General features: G+C 36.0%; 1 long non-coding RNA gene across 1 annotated transcript in view; it reads left to right on the forward strand.

Annotated features, from left to right (window-relative positions):
• Positions 1–6,441: 6,441 nt before the first annotated feature.
• The window catches only part of LOC126075817 (uncharacterized), a 58,076-nt gene continuing 50,759 nt past the window's right edge, over positions 6,442–13,758 (forward strand). The window contains exons 1-2 of the long non-coding RNA XR_007517281.1: positions 6,442–6,491; positions 8,931–9,030. This is a non-coding gene — a long non-coding RNA (uncharacterized LOC126075817). The remainder of the gene's footprint in view (positions 6,492–8,930; positions 9,031–13,758) is intronic.

Below are 13,758 nucleotides of genomic sequence, written 5' to 3' on the forward strand. Positions count from 1 at the left end.
AGGCCACGTTTTACTCTGTCATACTCGAGGTTACTGTGAGTTGTAGCCAACTCAATGGTAACTAACAGTGACAACGATATATACATACAAAATCTCAAAGAATCCATAACAAAGCTACTAGGGCTAAGAAACCAATTTAGCATAGTTGCAAAATAAAAGATCAACACGCAAAAATATGTTGTGTTTCTATACACAGGAATGAAGAATCTGAAAATAAAATTAAGAAAAAAATCCAATTGCAATATCATGCAAAAGAATGAAATACTTAGAAATAAATTCATCTATGGAGGTGAAGGCTTATACACTGAAAACTACAAAACTTTGCTGCAAGAAATTAAACATAAGAAAGGACACCCTCTGTTCGTGGATTGGAAGACGTAATATTGTTAAGATGTCCATACTAACTAATTTACATATTCAATACATCCCTACCAAAATGCCTGCTGCCCTTTTGGCATTGGAAATGGAAAGGCCATCCCTCAAGTTCATACAGAATCACGAGGGCTCCTGAATAGCCAAAACAATCTTTAAAAAGAACAAAGTTGGAGGTCTCACACTTTCCATTATCAAAACTTACTATGTTGTTAGGTGCCATCAAGTCACTTTGACTCATAGCGACTCTGATGCCCTGTTCTTCATGCGGTTTAGCTTCTCAGATTATTTGCTCATCATTCAGATTGAATAGGAATGGTGAAAGGATACAACCCTGATGTACACCTTTCCTGACTTTAAACCATGCAGTATCCCCTTGTTCTGTTCAAACCACTGCCTCTTGATCCATGTACAGACTCCTCATGAGCACAATATAAGTGTTCTGGAATTTCCATTCTCTGCAATGCTATTCATAAATTTGTTATGATCCACACAGTTCAATGCCTTTGCATAGTTAATAAAACATAGGTAAACATCTTTCCGATATTCTCTGCGTTCAGCCAGGATCCATCTGACATGAGCAATGATATCTTTGGTTTCATGTCCTCTTCTGAATCCGGCTTGAATTTCTGGCAGTTCCTGTCAATATACTGCTGCAGCCACTTTTGAATGATCTTCAGCAAAATTTTGCTTGTATGTGATATTAATGATATTGTTCCGTAATTTCTGCATTTGGTTGGATCATCTTTCTTGGGAATAGTCATAAATATGGATCTTTTCCAGTTGATTGGCCAGGTAGCTGTCTTCCTAATTTCTTGGCATAGATGAGTGAGCACTTTCAGACCTGCATTCGTTTGTAGAAACATCTCAATTGGTAGACCGTCAATTCCCAAAGCCTTATTTTTCACCAATGCTTTCAGGGCAGCTTGGACTTCTTCCTTCAGTACCATCAGTTCCTGGTCATATGTTACTTGGTGAAATGTTCGAACATCAAACAATTCTTTTCGGTATAGTGACTCTGTGTAGTCTTTCCATTTTCTTTTGATGTTTCCTGCATCTTTTAATATTTTCCCCATAGAATCAGTCAGTATTGCATCTCAAGGTGTGAATTTTTATTTCATTTCTTTCAGCTTGAGAAATGCTTAGCATGTTCTCCCCTTTTAGTTTTCTACCTCCAGGTCTTTGCATGTGTCATCATAATATTTTGCCTTCTCAAGCCACCCTTTGAAATATTTTGTTCAGCTCTTTTACTTCATCATTTTTCCTTCTGCTTTAGCTACTCGATGTTCAAGAGCAAGTTTCAGAGTTTCTTCTGACATCCAGTTAGGTCTTTTCTTTCTCTCCTGTCTTTTTAATGACCTCTTACTTTCTTCACATATGATGCGCTTGATGTCATTCCACAACTTGTCTGACCTTTGGTCATTAGTGTTCAACATGTAAATCTATCTTTGAGGTGGCCTCTAAATTCAGGTGGGATATACTCACGGTTATACTTTGGCTCTCATCAACTTGTTCTAATTTTCTTCGGTTTCAGCTTGAACTCGCATATGTGTAATTGATGGTCTGTTCCACAGTTGGCCCTTGGCGTTGTTCTGAATGATGATATTGAGCTTTTCCATCGTCTCTTTCCACAGGTGTAGTCGATTTGATTCCTGTGTATTCCGTCTGGTGAGGTCCATGTGTGTAGTCACCGTTTATGTTGGTGAAAAAGGGTACTTGCAATGAAGAAGTTGTTGGTCTTGCAAAATTCAGTCATGTGATCTCTAGCATAATTTCTGTCACCAAGGCCGTATTTTCCAACTACCAATCCTTCTTCTTTGTTTCTAACTTTTGCATTCCAATCGCCAGTAATTATCGGTGCCTTCTAATTCCATGTTCAATGAATTTCAGACTGCAAAAGTCGGTAAAATATTCAATTTCATCATCTTTGGCCTTAGTGTTTGTTGTATAAATTTGAATAGTAGTCTTATTAACTGGTCTTCCTTGTAGGCATATGGATGTTATCTTATCCTATCACTGACAGCATTATACTTCAGTATATATCTTGAAATGTTCTTTTTTGAAGATAAATGCAACACCATTCCTCTTCAAGCTCCCAGTATAGTAGACCATACGATTGTCTGATTCAAAATGACAAATACCAGTCCATTTCAGCTCACTAATGCCTAGGATATGGGTCATTATGCATTTCATTTCATTTTTGACTATTTCCAATTTTCCTTGATTCATATTTCATACATTTAAAACAATATAAAGCTACAGTAATCAAAGCAGTGTGGGACTTGTATAAAAATAGATAACTGGAATAGAAATGAAATTCCAGCAATAAGCTCATGAATCAATGATCAATTGACTTTGACAAGGGTGCTAAGTCCATTCAATGGGAAAAGACTAGTCCCTTTAATAAATGTTGCTGAGATAAATGGATATCCTCATTTAGCAAATGAATCTGGGCTGCTACCTCACACCATACACAAAAATTAACTCAAAAATGTATCAGTGACCTAAGTGTAAGAGTTAGAAACACAAAACTCTTCACATTAAAATTAGGGATATACGTTCATGACTTTGAATATGACAGTGGATTTTTAAACACAATCAACAAATGAAGAAAATTGATCATTAACTTCATCAAATTAAAAACTTTTGTGGATCCAAGGACATTATCAATAAGGTGAAAAGACAACCTATAAAAATGCAGAAACTATTTGTAAATTGTATATTTTATAAGGGTCTAGTATCCACAATATATAAAAACTCTTGCAATTCATCCACAATAACAACAAAAAAAAAGACAAAAAGACCAAATCAAAAAAATGGGGAAAGACTTAAATACACATTTATTAAAAGGAGATATACCAAAACCAAAAACCCACTGTCTTTGAGTTGATTCTGACTCATAGCGACCCTATAGGACAGTATGGAACTGGCCCATAGGGTTTCAAAGGCTGTAAATCTTTATGGAGGCAGACTGCCACATCTTTCTTACACTGAGTGGCTGGTGGGTTGGAACCACCCACCTTTTGTTAGCAGCCAAGCACTTTAACCACTGTGCCATCAGGGCTCCTTTAAGGAGATATACATATGGCCAAAAAGTTCATAAAAATGTTTGACATAATAACTTTTTAAGGGAATGCAAATCAAAACTGCAACAAGGACAAAACCACTTTGTCCTTGTTGTTTTTAGTTGCCATTGAGTGGGCTCTGACTCATGACATCTTTATGTATAACAAAACAAAACATTTCCCAGCCCTGTGCCATCTTCATGATTCTTGATATACTTGAGCCCACTGTTTTGGCTACTTCGTCAATCCATCTAATTGAGGGTTTCCCTCTTTTTCGCTGACCCTCTCTTTTACCAAACATGAACACCCACCAAGATGGGTATAATATAAATGGGAATTTAAAATGGTTCAGCTGCTGTGGAAAACAGGTTGATAGTTTCTCATAAAGTAAACATAGACTTACCATGTGACTCAGCAATTCCACTCCTAGATTTGTATCCAAAAGAACTGAAAACAGGAACATGCTTATGCGTATTTACGGTACCATTATTCATGATAGCCAAAAGGTTTAAACAAACCAAATGCCCAACAATGGATAAATGGATACAAACTTTTGTAGACATCAAAACCAAAAAATTCCATTGCTGTGAGTAGATTCTGACTCATAGCGATACTATGGGACAGAATAGAACTGCCCCGTAGGGTTTCCACCTGGTGCTGTAATGGTTAAGAGCTACAACCGCTAACCAAAAGTTGACAGTTTGAATCCACCAGGTCATCCTTGGAAACTCTATGGGACAGTTCTACTTTGTCCTGTAGGGTCACAATGAGTCGGAATTGACTTGATGGCAACGGGTTATAGGGTTTCCAAGAATTGGCTGGTGGATTTGAACTACAACCTTTTGGTTAGCCAAGCTTTTAACCACTTCACCTCCAGGGCTCCATATGATGGAATATTATTCAGCCATAAAAAAGGAATGAAGCACTGATACATGGTAAAAAAAAAAAAAAAAAAAAAAAAACCTACTGCGGTCGAGTCGATTCCGACTCATAGCGACCCTATAGGACAGAGTAGAACTGCCCCATAGAGTTTCCAATGAGCGCCTGGTGGACTTGAACTGCTGACCTTTTGGTTAGCAGCCATAGCACTTAACCACTACACCAGCAGAGTTTCCACTGATACATGGTACAATGTAGATAAAGCTACACGAAAGATCATATGTTATATGATTCTCTTTACAGTTGGAATATTCTAAATAGTTAAATTCACTGAGACAGAATGCAGATTGGTGGTTGCCAGAGGTGGGGAGGACTGGGAAATGGGAAGAAATTGCATGATAGTTAAGGGGTTTTACTTTGGAATAATGGAAATGTTTTGGAGCTAGATAGAGATATTGGGTTCCACAGAAAACTGAATATACTAAATGCCACAAAATTGTTTATTTTAAAATAGTTTTATGTTATGTAAATATTGCTTCAACAAATTATTAAAAACAAAAACAACCTTCCAGTTGTATACGGAGATCATCTTTTATCAGTCCCTTTTCAGGTTGTAAGTTTTTAGACAAGGGGAGATCTAGCCAACAGATGTATTTTTTTTTCCCTTAAAGGATTATTTTATCAAACTATTAAATTTGTGTACATATAAGTGGTGCATACTCTCTTCTGTGCACTTATGTCTATCTGATCTCTTCCGTCATTTATATAATTTACCTGTACCTAGTATCATTTGAGCTTACGATCCCTGCAAAAACATTCTAATTTACTTTCTCTATTGTATGATTGAAAACAAATAAGTTTGGAGTGAATAATTATGTGTAAAATAAGTAGTTTCTTTGTGAGGACTTCAAAAGTGTAAGAGACTTAGTGCCTGCCTTTTATGGTAACTGTTTTTGCTTCCAAGAAGTTTATTTTTTTAAGTTTCTACTGTGTATTTTGTAGATAGCTATGTAGGGTTGCTATGACTTGGAATCGACTCAACTGCACTGGGTTTGTTTTTTTTGTTTTATGACCCAGATAGTTAAGACCACTTTATATGAAAAAATGACTCTTGGCATGAGAGGGGAAGTCCTACTTTTTTTTTTTTTTTTTATATCACATAGTTTTCTGAATTTAATTCACTGTTGTTGTTGGTAGGTGCCGTCAAGTCGGTTCTGACGCTTAGCGACCCTATATGCCACAGAATGAAACACTGCCCAGTCTTGTGCCATGCTCGTGATTGTTGTTATGCCTGAGCCCATTGTTGCAACCACTGTGTCATTCCAGGCAGTCTACTTCTGAAAAGAATTAGCCAGTGAAAATCTTATGAATAGCAGCAAAACATTAGTTCACTAACGTGTGAAATATTGAGAGTTTTTTTAGTGGAATTATCTATACAAATTATTTTAATCTTTAGAGTCACTAAGTTTAAACAAATTCTATCTTTTTGTTACAGTGTCTCTGATACAGAGGAAGAACAGAACAAGGACATCGTGTTAAATTTGTAAAGAAATAATGTCAAAATGGTTAATGTAATTCACCAGTTCAATAAACTGGATTACATTTTAGTAGGACAAAAGATCAACGAAAGCCAATTTATATTCATTGGCTGAAGGCTGAAACAGCAACCAGGTAATGCTTTCCCTATCTTTAGGCTCATTAGCTGTGGCTATTATGTTTGTTGGGTACCATAACATCCAGATGTTTCTGGACAGCTCAGCTAATTTTTTCCTTATGTACCAGTAAATGGTAAAGGATAGGAGGTTAAAAAAAAAATCTATCACTAGTCAAGGTCTGAGGCTTATGTTTATGTGGCTATCTTTTGAGTCTCTATATATTTTTCTAAATGTTGATATCTTCATAAAACCTTGAGGACACAGGCCACTTCTCTGAAGAATGGCTAAGGTATAAGGATTAGATACGCCATATATTTATTATTTGCATACTATCCTCATCCATTCACTCTATAAATTTGAATGATGTAGTATTTTGCTCTTTCTCTGTGATTATTCCTTAAGCGAATCAAATAGTAATGTCTGTAATACCTTATTTTACTCATTAACTTGTACTTTCTTTGTTCTACAATAGGCATTATCAATTTCCTGAAGAGAATATTGTGAATGTCCTACACAGAAGGTAAGTAACAGTTATCTAGTAGAAGATTGAGTTCTAATACATCAACATCATCCTGTATTTCATCTATTTGAATCATATTCATATAATTTTTATGTTTCATAAAATATTATATATATATATACACACACGTATATATATACATGTGGAGCCCTGGTGGTGTAGTGGCTAAGAGCTCAGCTGCTAACCAAGCCACTCCTTGGAAACCCTATGGAGTAATTCTGCTCTGTTCTATAAGGTCACTATGAGTCGGAACCTACTTGTCAATACCTAACAACAGCAACCACATATATACGTGTGTGTGTATATATCTATCTATATATACACACATGTATATATACATATGTATATCGAGAGAGAGGGAGAGGTGTTTTCCAAAAATGTATACACAATATCCAAAATCACAAAGAAATAAAAATTACTTTTGGTTGGTGCTGGTATTTTTAGTATTATATCCTCCCCCACAACCCTTTTCTTTTTTTCAATTTTTCAGATCTTAATTGTGGTCATGACAGATCTTTGACCTTTGCACTAAGGCTACTGAACAATGAAGATTGATTGTAAACAGCTTCCCGAACAGGAGGCTGCAGGCTATGGCAGACACCTCGCTCTGGATACATATATCAAAGAAACATAGAGAGTTAGAGTAAGAACATCATGTTGTGAACAGCTTGTGAAGTATTTCCAGAAGAGAGCAGTCAAAGGCACATGCATGTCAGTACATTTTATAGTCAGGGATCAAGACAAGCACATAATTAAGGTGAAGATCAAGGAGAGTAGCTGTAGGAGCCTCATGTCCTGACTGGGTGATGATTTACTAACTTAATTATTTCAGATACTTCCAAGGAAAATGGGGGTGTCTGCTCTTTAATGGATGTTGCTCTCAGATATGCCATTGGGTATTTGCTGACATGCCTTGCCATTAACAAATAATTATATCTAATTCAGTTTAAAAATATGTCAGGATATTAGATGGACTGTTCAAGTGAATGCCTTTAGATTCCCTTTGCTTAATTAGAAAATTTGCATGAATTGTCATTTTTGTATGTTTCTCAGCTCTGTCAGCCAGGGAGCCAAGCTTGCTGGACTGAAGAATGTTGACTTTCTCTAAGATATTTAATGTCAGAAGCAAAGAGAAATCTATGAGATGGCAGAAAAAAGCTTTGGTACTTTTCATCCACTTGTATCTTGATTTAGAAGCAAATTGTGTCATGAACTTGATAAAAAATGATTAAGTGATTTTACTTTTGAGTGTAAAAGTAAATAATGAAATAAATACACATGTACACACACACATAGATTGGTGATGATGATAAACAGATAGAAAGATAGATAGAGCCAACAATCATGAAAGGGCATAGGATCAGGCAATTTTTCTTTCTGTTGTATATAAGGTCACTATAAATTGAAGTCAACTGGATGACAACTAACAAGAATAATACGTATATTACATACATATGTGTACAACTTAAATATATGCATGTTTTAAACTCCAGCACACTGAAGATAGCTGCTAATCATCTCAAAATTAGCAAAACTATTTAGGCGCAATAGCCATTCATAGTTTTCTTATGAAAATTATTGAACAGGAAATACGAAAGATTTAAAGGTTTCTCACCAACAATTACAATTCCTCTAAAAGAGATTAATAATTTCCTAAAGTCTTCATTTCACCTTCTAATTCTACTTTTATGTCATTTTAGGTCATGTGACTCTGTAAATTTCTTTCTTTTAACAGACATTTTGAAATGAAAGGAGATTTCATTTCAAACTAGTCATTACGCAAACAAAACAAAAAAGATTAAGCCCATGTTTTGTTAAAGGAACCTGTGACTGTCCAGAGCACACGGCTATTTCCTGTTGGGTTATTTTAATCCCTGGTTGACTTTTCTTGGGCTATTTCAGGGAGCACCTCACTAATGTTTGAGGAAAGATTTCCTTCAAAATGCCTTCCCCTTTAAAATACGAAACTTTTTCCCCTTTTCCAAATCCTTTTATATAACTTGTTTCAGGCATCTACTGCTGTGGCAAGAAATGGATTAAAGTAGACTGAAATTAATTAAATTGTCTTATTAATTTAAACTTTTTCATAGTAATTGCTTTGTTCATAGTAAAGAACACAATCTTTAGCATCAGGGTAGCCGAGAAATACTGAAGAACGCAGTGACTTTATCAGTCCAATTGGCAATTGTGGCTTAGTTTCTTACTCCTTTTATAGTCTTGAGCTATCTCCATAAATGCACCCCTCCTGGTAACCACAGAAACAGCATCCACTGTGATTTCTTAAAGTGGGAGAACAGCTAGCACCTAAAGACATCTATGAAGAAATGTATGAACATAATTAGATCCTAATTATTATATATGATATCTCACATTTTATATTATATGTTAATGTCTTCTGTGCTTGAATGAAGAATTAGATCTGTGACCTTTCCTCCACAGATGATTCTGATGGATGATATTGAAAGCAAATTCCTGAGATTTGGGGGAAGAAAACAAATGAAGGCTATAAAGACTTTTAATTTCACTCATGATGGAGCTTGTAAGTTTAAAATTTTATAAAATTTTGTCTAGCTTCAGCTGTTTTTAAATACATCTGTTGGTGGGTGAAAACTCACCTAGTGGTCTTTCTGTTGTAAGCTGGCACTCCATTCTTGAACCATTTTAAATATCCCCTACACCATCATAAGGAACATCAAATAGCTTGGAAATAGTGCACTAGAAAATTAGATTACAAATGTGTTCTCTCTTATCATGTAGTTCAACTGTTAATATTTAAATTTAAATTAATAATTCACTATAAATTTCTCTTATTCCATTACTGAAATGTTAAGCTTTCTTTACAAAAGAAGATATTATGTGATAATTAACTTTCTAGCTTTAAAGGAAATTTATATTTATTAGAGTTTGTAGTAGCAACTTCTTAATTATTTTACTAATTTAGTCAAGTTTTGTGAATTAATATATACCATTAAGATATCTATCTTCAGGATCTGGAAGTAGTTTTTCTTATTATATAATTTTTATAACATTATATAATAAAATATATATAGCATAAATTAATCATTCATAAGTTAAATTTTTCTACAAACTTGAGGAGCGTAAAGTGATTAATCTTTTATGGTTTTCATCTTTATAGATTAGTCCAACAATGTAAGAGTTGTAATCTTTATATATGTTCAAGTATTATTTTACATAAAAATACAATGTTTCTTTTTAATATGAAACTGAAACAAATTGGTATACCTCATTGTTCACAATTTTGTAAAGCCTCTGAAATGGAGATTCCTGTATTTGGGGGACAAGAGTGTTCTACTTCTGTTATTCTAACTCTGGTCCATACAGGAACAGATTATCAGAGAGTACATTTACTTTCTGTCACTGACATTTCTCTTCCTGATGTATATTTGCACTTGCACTGTTTTTCATTGTTGTTAAGAGTCAACCTATGGTTATGTTATGAAAATGGAGTCTCACACATCCCTCAGTGAGGCTGTAACGTTCAACAATCACCACCAGAATCTGTTTGCTCCAGAAAAATCCACCTTACAATGCCACTTAAAGGCAGAAATGGCTGAAACACTGGACTCTATGCTCTTACCACAGCCCTTGTCCCTGTGCAGGATCCCATATATCAAGATATCAGCAAGATGAAACTTCCATCCCAGATAATTAGTTCTAAGCTCAAGGAGAATAGTTCATGGACAAACTTGTACTTCATTATCCATGTTAAATGTTCCAGTGTACTCTACTCAGATAAAACATTATATTTCAAAATCATAAGGCTATTTAGGTGCAATAACCTAGAAAAATCTGGAAACACAGGCTAGGACAAGCTTATTTTTACCCACTTTTTCTACTTAAAGGTTGTTTATTCCTTCTTTTTGTCTAGGCCTTGATTAGAATCTTCCTGATTATTAAAAAAATCTTTTGAACCTCTGGTAGAAGAGGCTGAGGTATGATTCTTTTGGTAATATACAAAAAAAGACTGTTTCATACCAAAAGGTTGGAGTGAGAGAATTATTGAGTATATATATCAGTTTACATGAATGCAGGCAGTCCATGAGAAAGTACAAAGTCTGGACAGGATTTCATGTTAATTTATATAATAAAGTAAAAGAAAATAAAACATTAAAACTTTTATTTATTTTTTTCATGACAACCAAGAGGTATATATTGTGTTAGTCTCCTGCACACCTCATTAGAAACTCCTGAGTTAATTTTAGAGGTATGTGTTTATGGTTCCAAAGGTCTAAGGACCTCAACCTTTCATTGTAAAATCAAAAAGTTGGGCCTATTATTGGGTCAATTACATTTTCAAGGGGAACACCCTAATAAGAGCGATGGAAGAAGTAGCTGCCTCCCCACCCTCAGTTAAACAAAGAAAATTTTATCATTTTCCCTTTATAATCCCTTCCCTAAGAGAAGACATTGAGCCCCATATGCTGATGTGTTTTTCTTTCTCCAGCAACCCTCAGTACATATTAACATATATAAAAATAAAAATATATAATATAATGAAAAAAATTTCAACCCACTAAATTCCATAATAAAATAACATTAGCAAAATTCATATTGAGAAGTTCAAAACTGACTTGTTGAGTATTGTCTTAAGCTGGGTTTTCTAGAGGAGTAAAACCAGTGAAGCATTTGCATGTACATATAGAGAGAGAGATTATTTCAAGGAAATGGCTCACACAGTTGAGGAGGGTGGCAAATCCCAAATCCATGAATCAGATATCAGGCTAGAGGTTTCTCCTGACTCACGGAGCTGCAGGGGCTGACAAGCCCAAAATCTACAGGTCAGGTGGCAGGCTACTGGCTCATGTCCAAAGAACTCGAGATCAGAAGATGACAAGTCGGGTGTAGGACCAAAGAGAGCTTTGCTAGGATATCCACGTACATTGGATGCAGGCCACACTGCCAAGGAAACTGATTGGCTTTCAAATGATTGGCTTCCAAATGATTGGCTGCTCATATCAGACCACAAATAGAGGATGATTACATAGTATCTGCCGAACCACTGAGAATCATGCCCTAGCCAAGTTGACACATAGCCTGGACCATCACAGTCTACCCCTTGTCATCTTGCACTTGTACACATCTTCATGAACCATGCATGATCTCCAAATGAAGACAATTATGAAGTCATGCTTGCATCTGATGAGATACAACTAGTACACATACAACTGAAAATGCACTAGCCCGGTTTACAACTTATATTTTATAATAAATAATGAAAAAAGGAAAGGAAGAAAACAAAGATATTTGATATATATGTATACAAATTATGGATAACATTGTGAAGAACGGGAACTCTGGAACACTGAATTGTGCTCATGAGGAAGTTGTACATAGATTAACAGGCAGTTAATCAGAGAGAACAAGGGAATACTGCGTGGTTTAAAGTCAGGAAAGGTGTGTGTCAGGGTTGTATCTTTTACAGCAATGGGTTAATGGGTATGGGTATTCAATCTGTATGCTGAGCAAATAATCTGAGAAGCTAGACTATATGAAAAAGAACACGGCATCAGGATTGGAGGAAGATTCATTAACAATTTATGATATGCAAATGACATAACATTGCTTGCTGAAAATGAAGAGGACTTGAAGTGCTTACTGATGAAGACCAAAGACCACAGCCTTCAGTGTGGATTATGCCTCAACATAAAGAAAACAAAAATCCTCACAACTGGACCAATAAGCAACATCATAATAAATAGAGAAAAGATGGAGGTTGTCAAGGATTTCATTTTACTTGGATCCACAATCAACAGCCATGGAAGCAGCAGTCAAGAAATCAAGACTCATTGCATTGGGCAAATCTTCTGCAAAAGACCTCTTTAAAGTGTTCAAAAGCAAAGATGTCACCTTGAGGACTAAGGTGCCCTGACCCAAGCCATAGTGTTTTCAATTTCCTCATATGTATGCAAAAGCTGGACAATGAATAAGGAAGACCGTAGAAGAACTGATGCCTTTGAATTGTGGTGTTGACAAAGAATATTGAATATACCATGGGCTACCGAAAGAATGAACAAATCTGTCTTGGAGGAAGTACAATCAGAATGCTCTTTAGAAGTGAGGATGGTGAGACTACATCTCACATATTTTGAACATGTTATCAGGAGGGATCAGTCCCTGGAAAAGGGCATCATGCTTGGTAAAGTACAGGGTCATCAAAAATAGGAAGATCCTCAATAACGTGGATTAACACAGTGGCTGCAACAGTGGGCTCAAGCATAGCAACATATGTGAAGATGGTGCAGGACCAGGCAGTATTTTGTTCTGTTGTGCATAGAGTTGCTAAAAGTCTAACCAACTCAATGGCAGCTAACAACAACAACAGCATGCAAATGCCTTACTAATAAGTCTAGAGCCATTGATACTTCTTCTTTACTAGGTCCAATCAGCATAATGTCATCCATATAAGGGTACAGTGTGAAGTATTTTGGAAGGGAAAGGTGAATCAAGGTCCCTGTGGATTACATTATGACATTGGTTTGCAAGTTCATATACACTTGAAGTGGGACAGTGAAGAAGTATTGCTGGCCTTGTGAGCTGAAGGCAATCTGCTTCTGGAAGTCCTTTGAAACAGGTATGGAAAAAAAGAATTAGCCGGATCAACAGCTGAATACCAGGTACCAGGAGATGTATAAATTTTCTCAAGCAATGAAACCACATCTAGAACAGTGGCTCGGCTGGAGTCACCACCTGGTTAAGTTTACTATAATCCATGTGTTTTGCACAGGCCAAATACGTGAGTTGAATGGGGATGTGGTGGGAGTCACAACCCCTGCGTCCTTCAACTCCTTAATGGTGGCAATAATCTCTGCAATCCCTCCAGGAATCCAGTATTGCTTTTTGTTTACTATTTTCCTAGGTAGGGCAGTTCTAGAGGCTTCCACTTGACTTTTCCTACCATAAACCCCTTACTTTACATGTCAGGGATCCAATGTGGGGATTTTGCCAGTTGTAAGTATGTCTATTCCAATTATGCATTCTGGAACTGGGAAGGTCACTACAAGATGGGTTCAAGGACTCACTGGACCCATTGTAAAATGGACCTTAGCTAAGACTCCATTAATAACCTGACCTCCATACGTTCCCTATTCTGATGCTAGCCCACTATGATGTTTTGGTTTACCTGGAATTAATGTCAGTTCAGAGCAGTGTCAGTAATCCCCCCAAATTCTGAATATTTCCTTTTGCTCAAAGAACAGCCACTCTTGTAGAAGGTTGCAGACCCCTTTTGGAAAAGCTGGGAGAAATA

The sequence above is a fragment of the Elephas maximus genome, chromosome 4 (assembly GCF_024166365.1).
Source record: "Elephas maximus indicus isolate mEleMax1 chromosome 4, mEleMax1 primary haplotype, whole genome shotgun sequence".
Lineage (NCBI taxonomy): Eukaryota > Metazoa > Chordata > Mammalia > Proboscidea > Elephantidae > Elephas > Elephas maximus.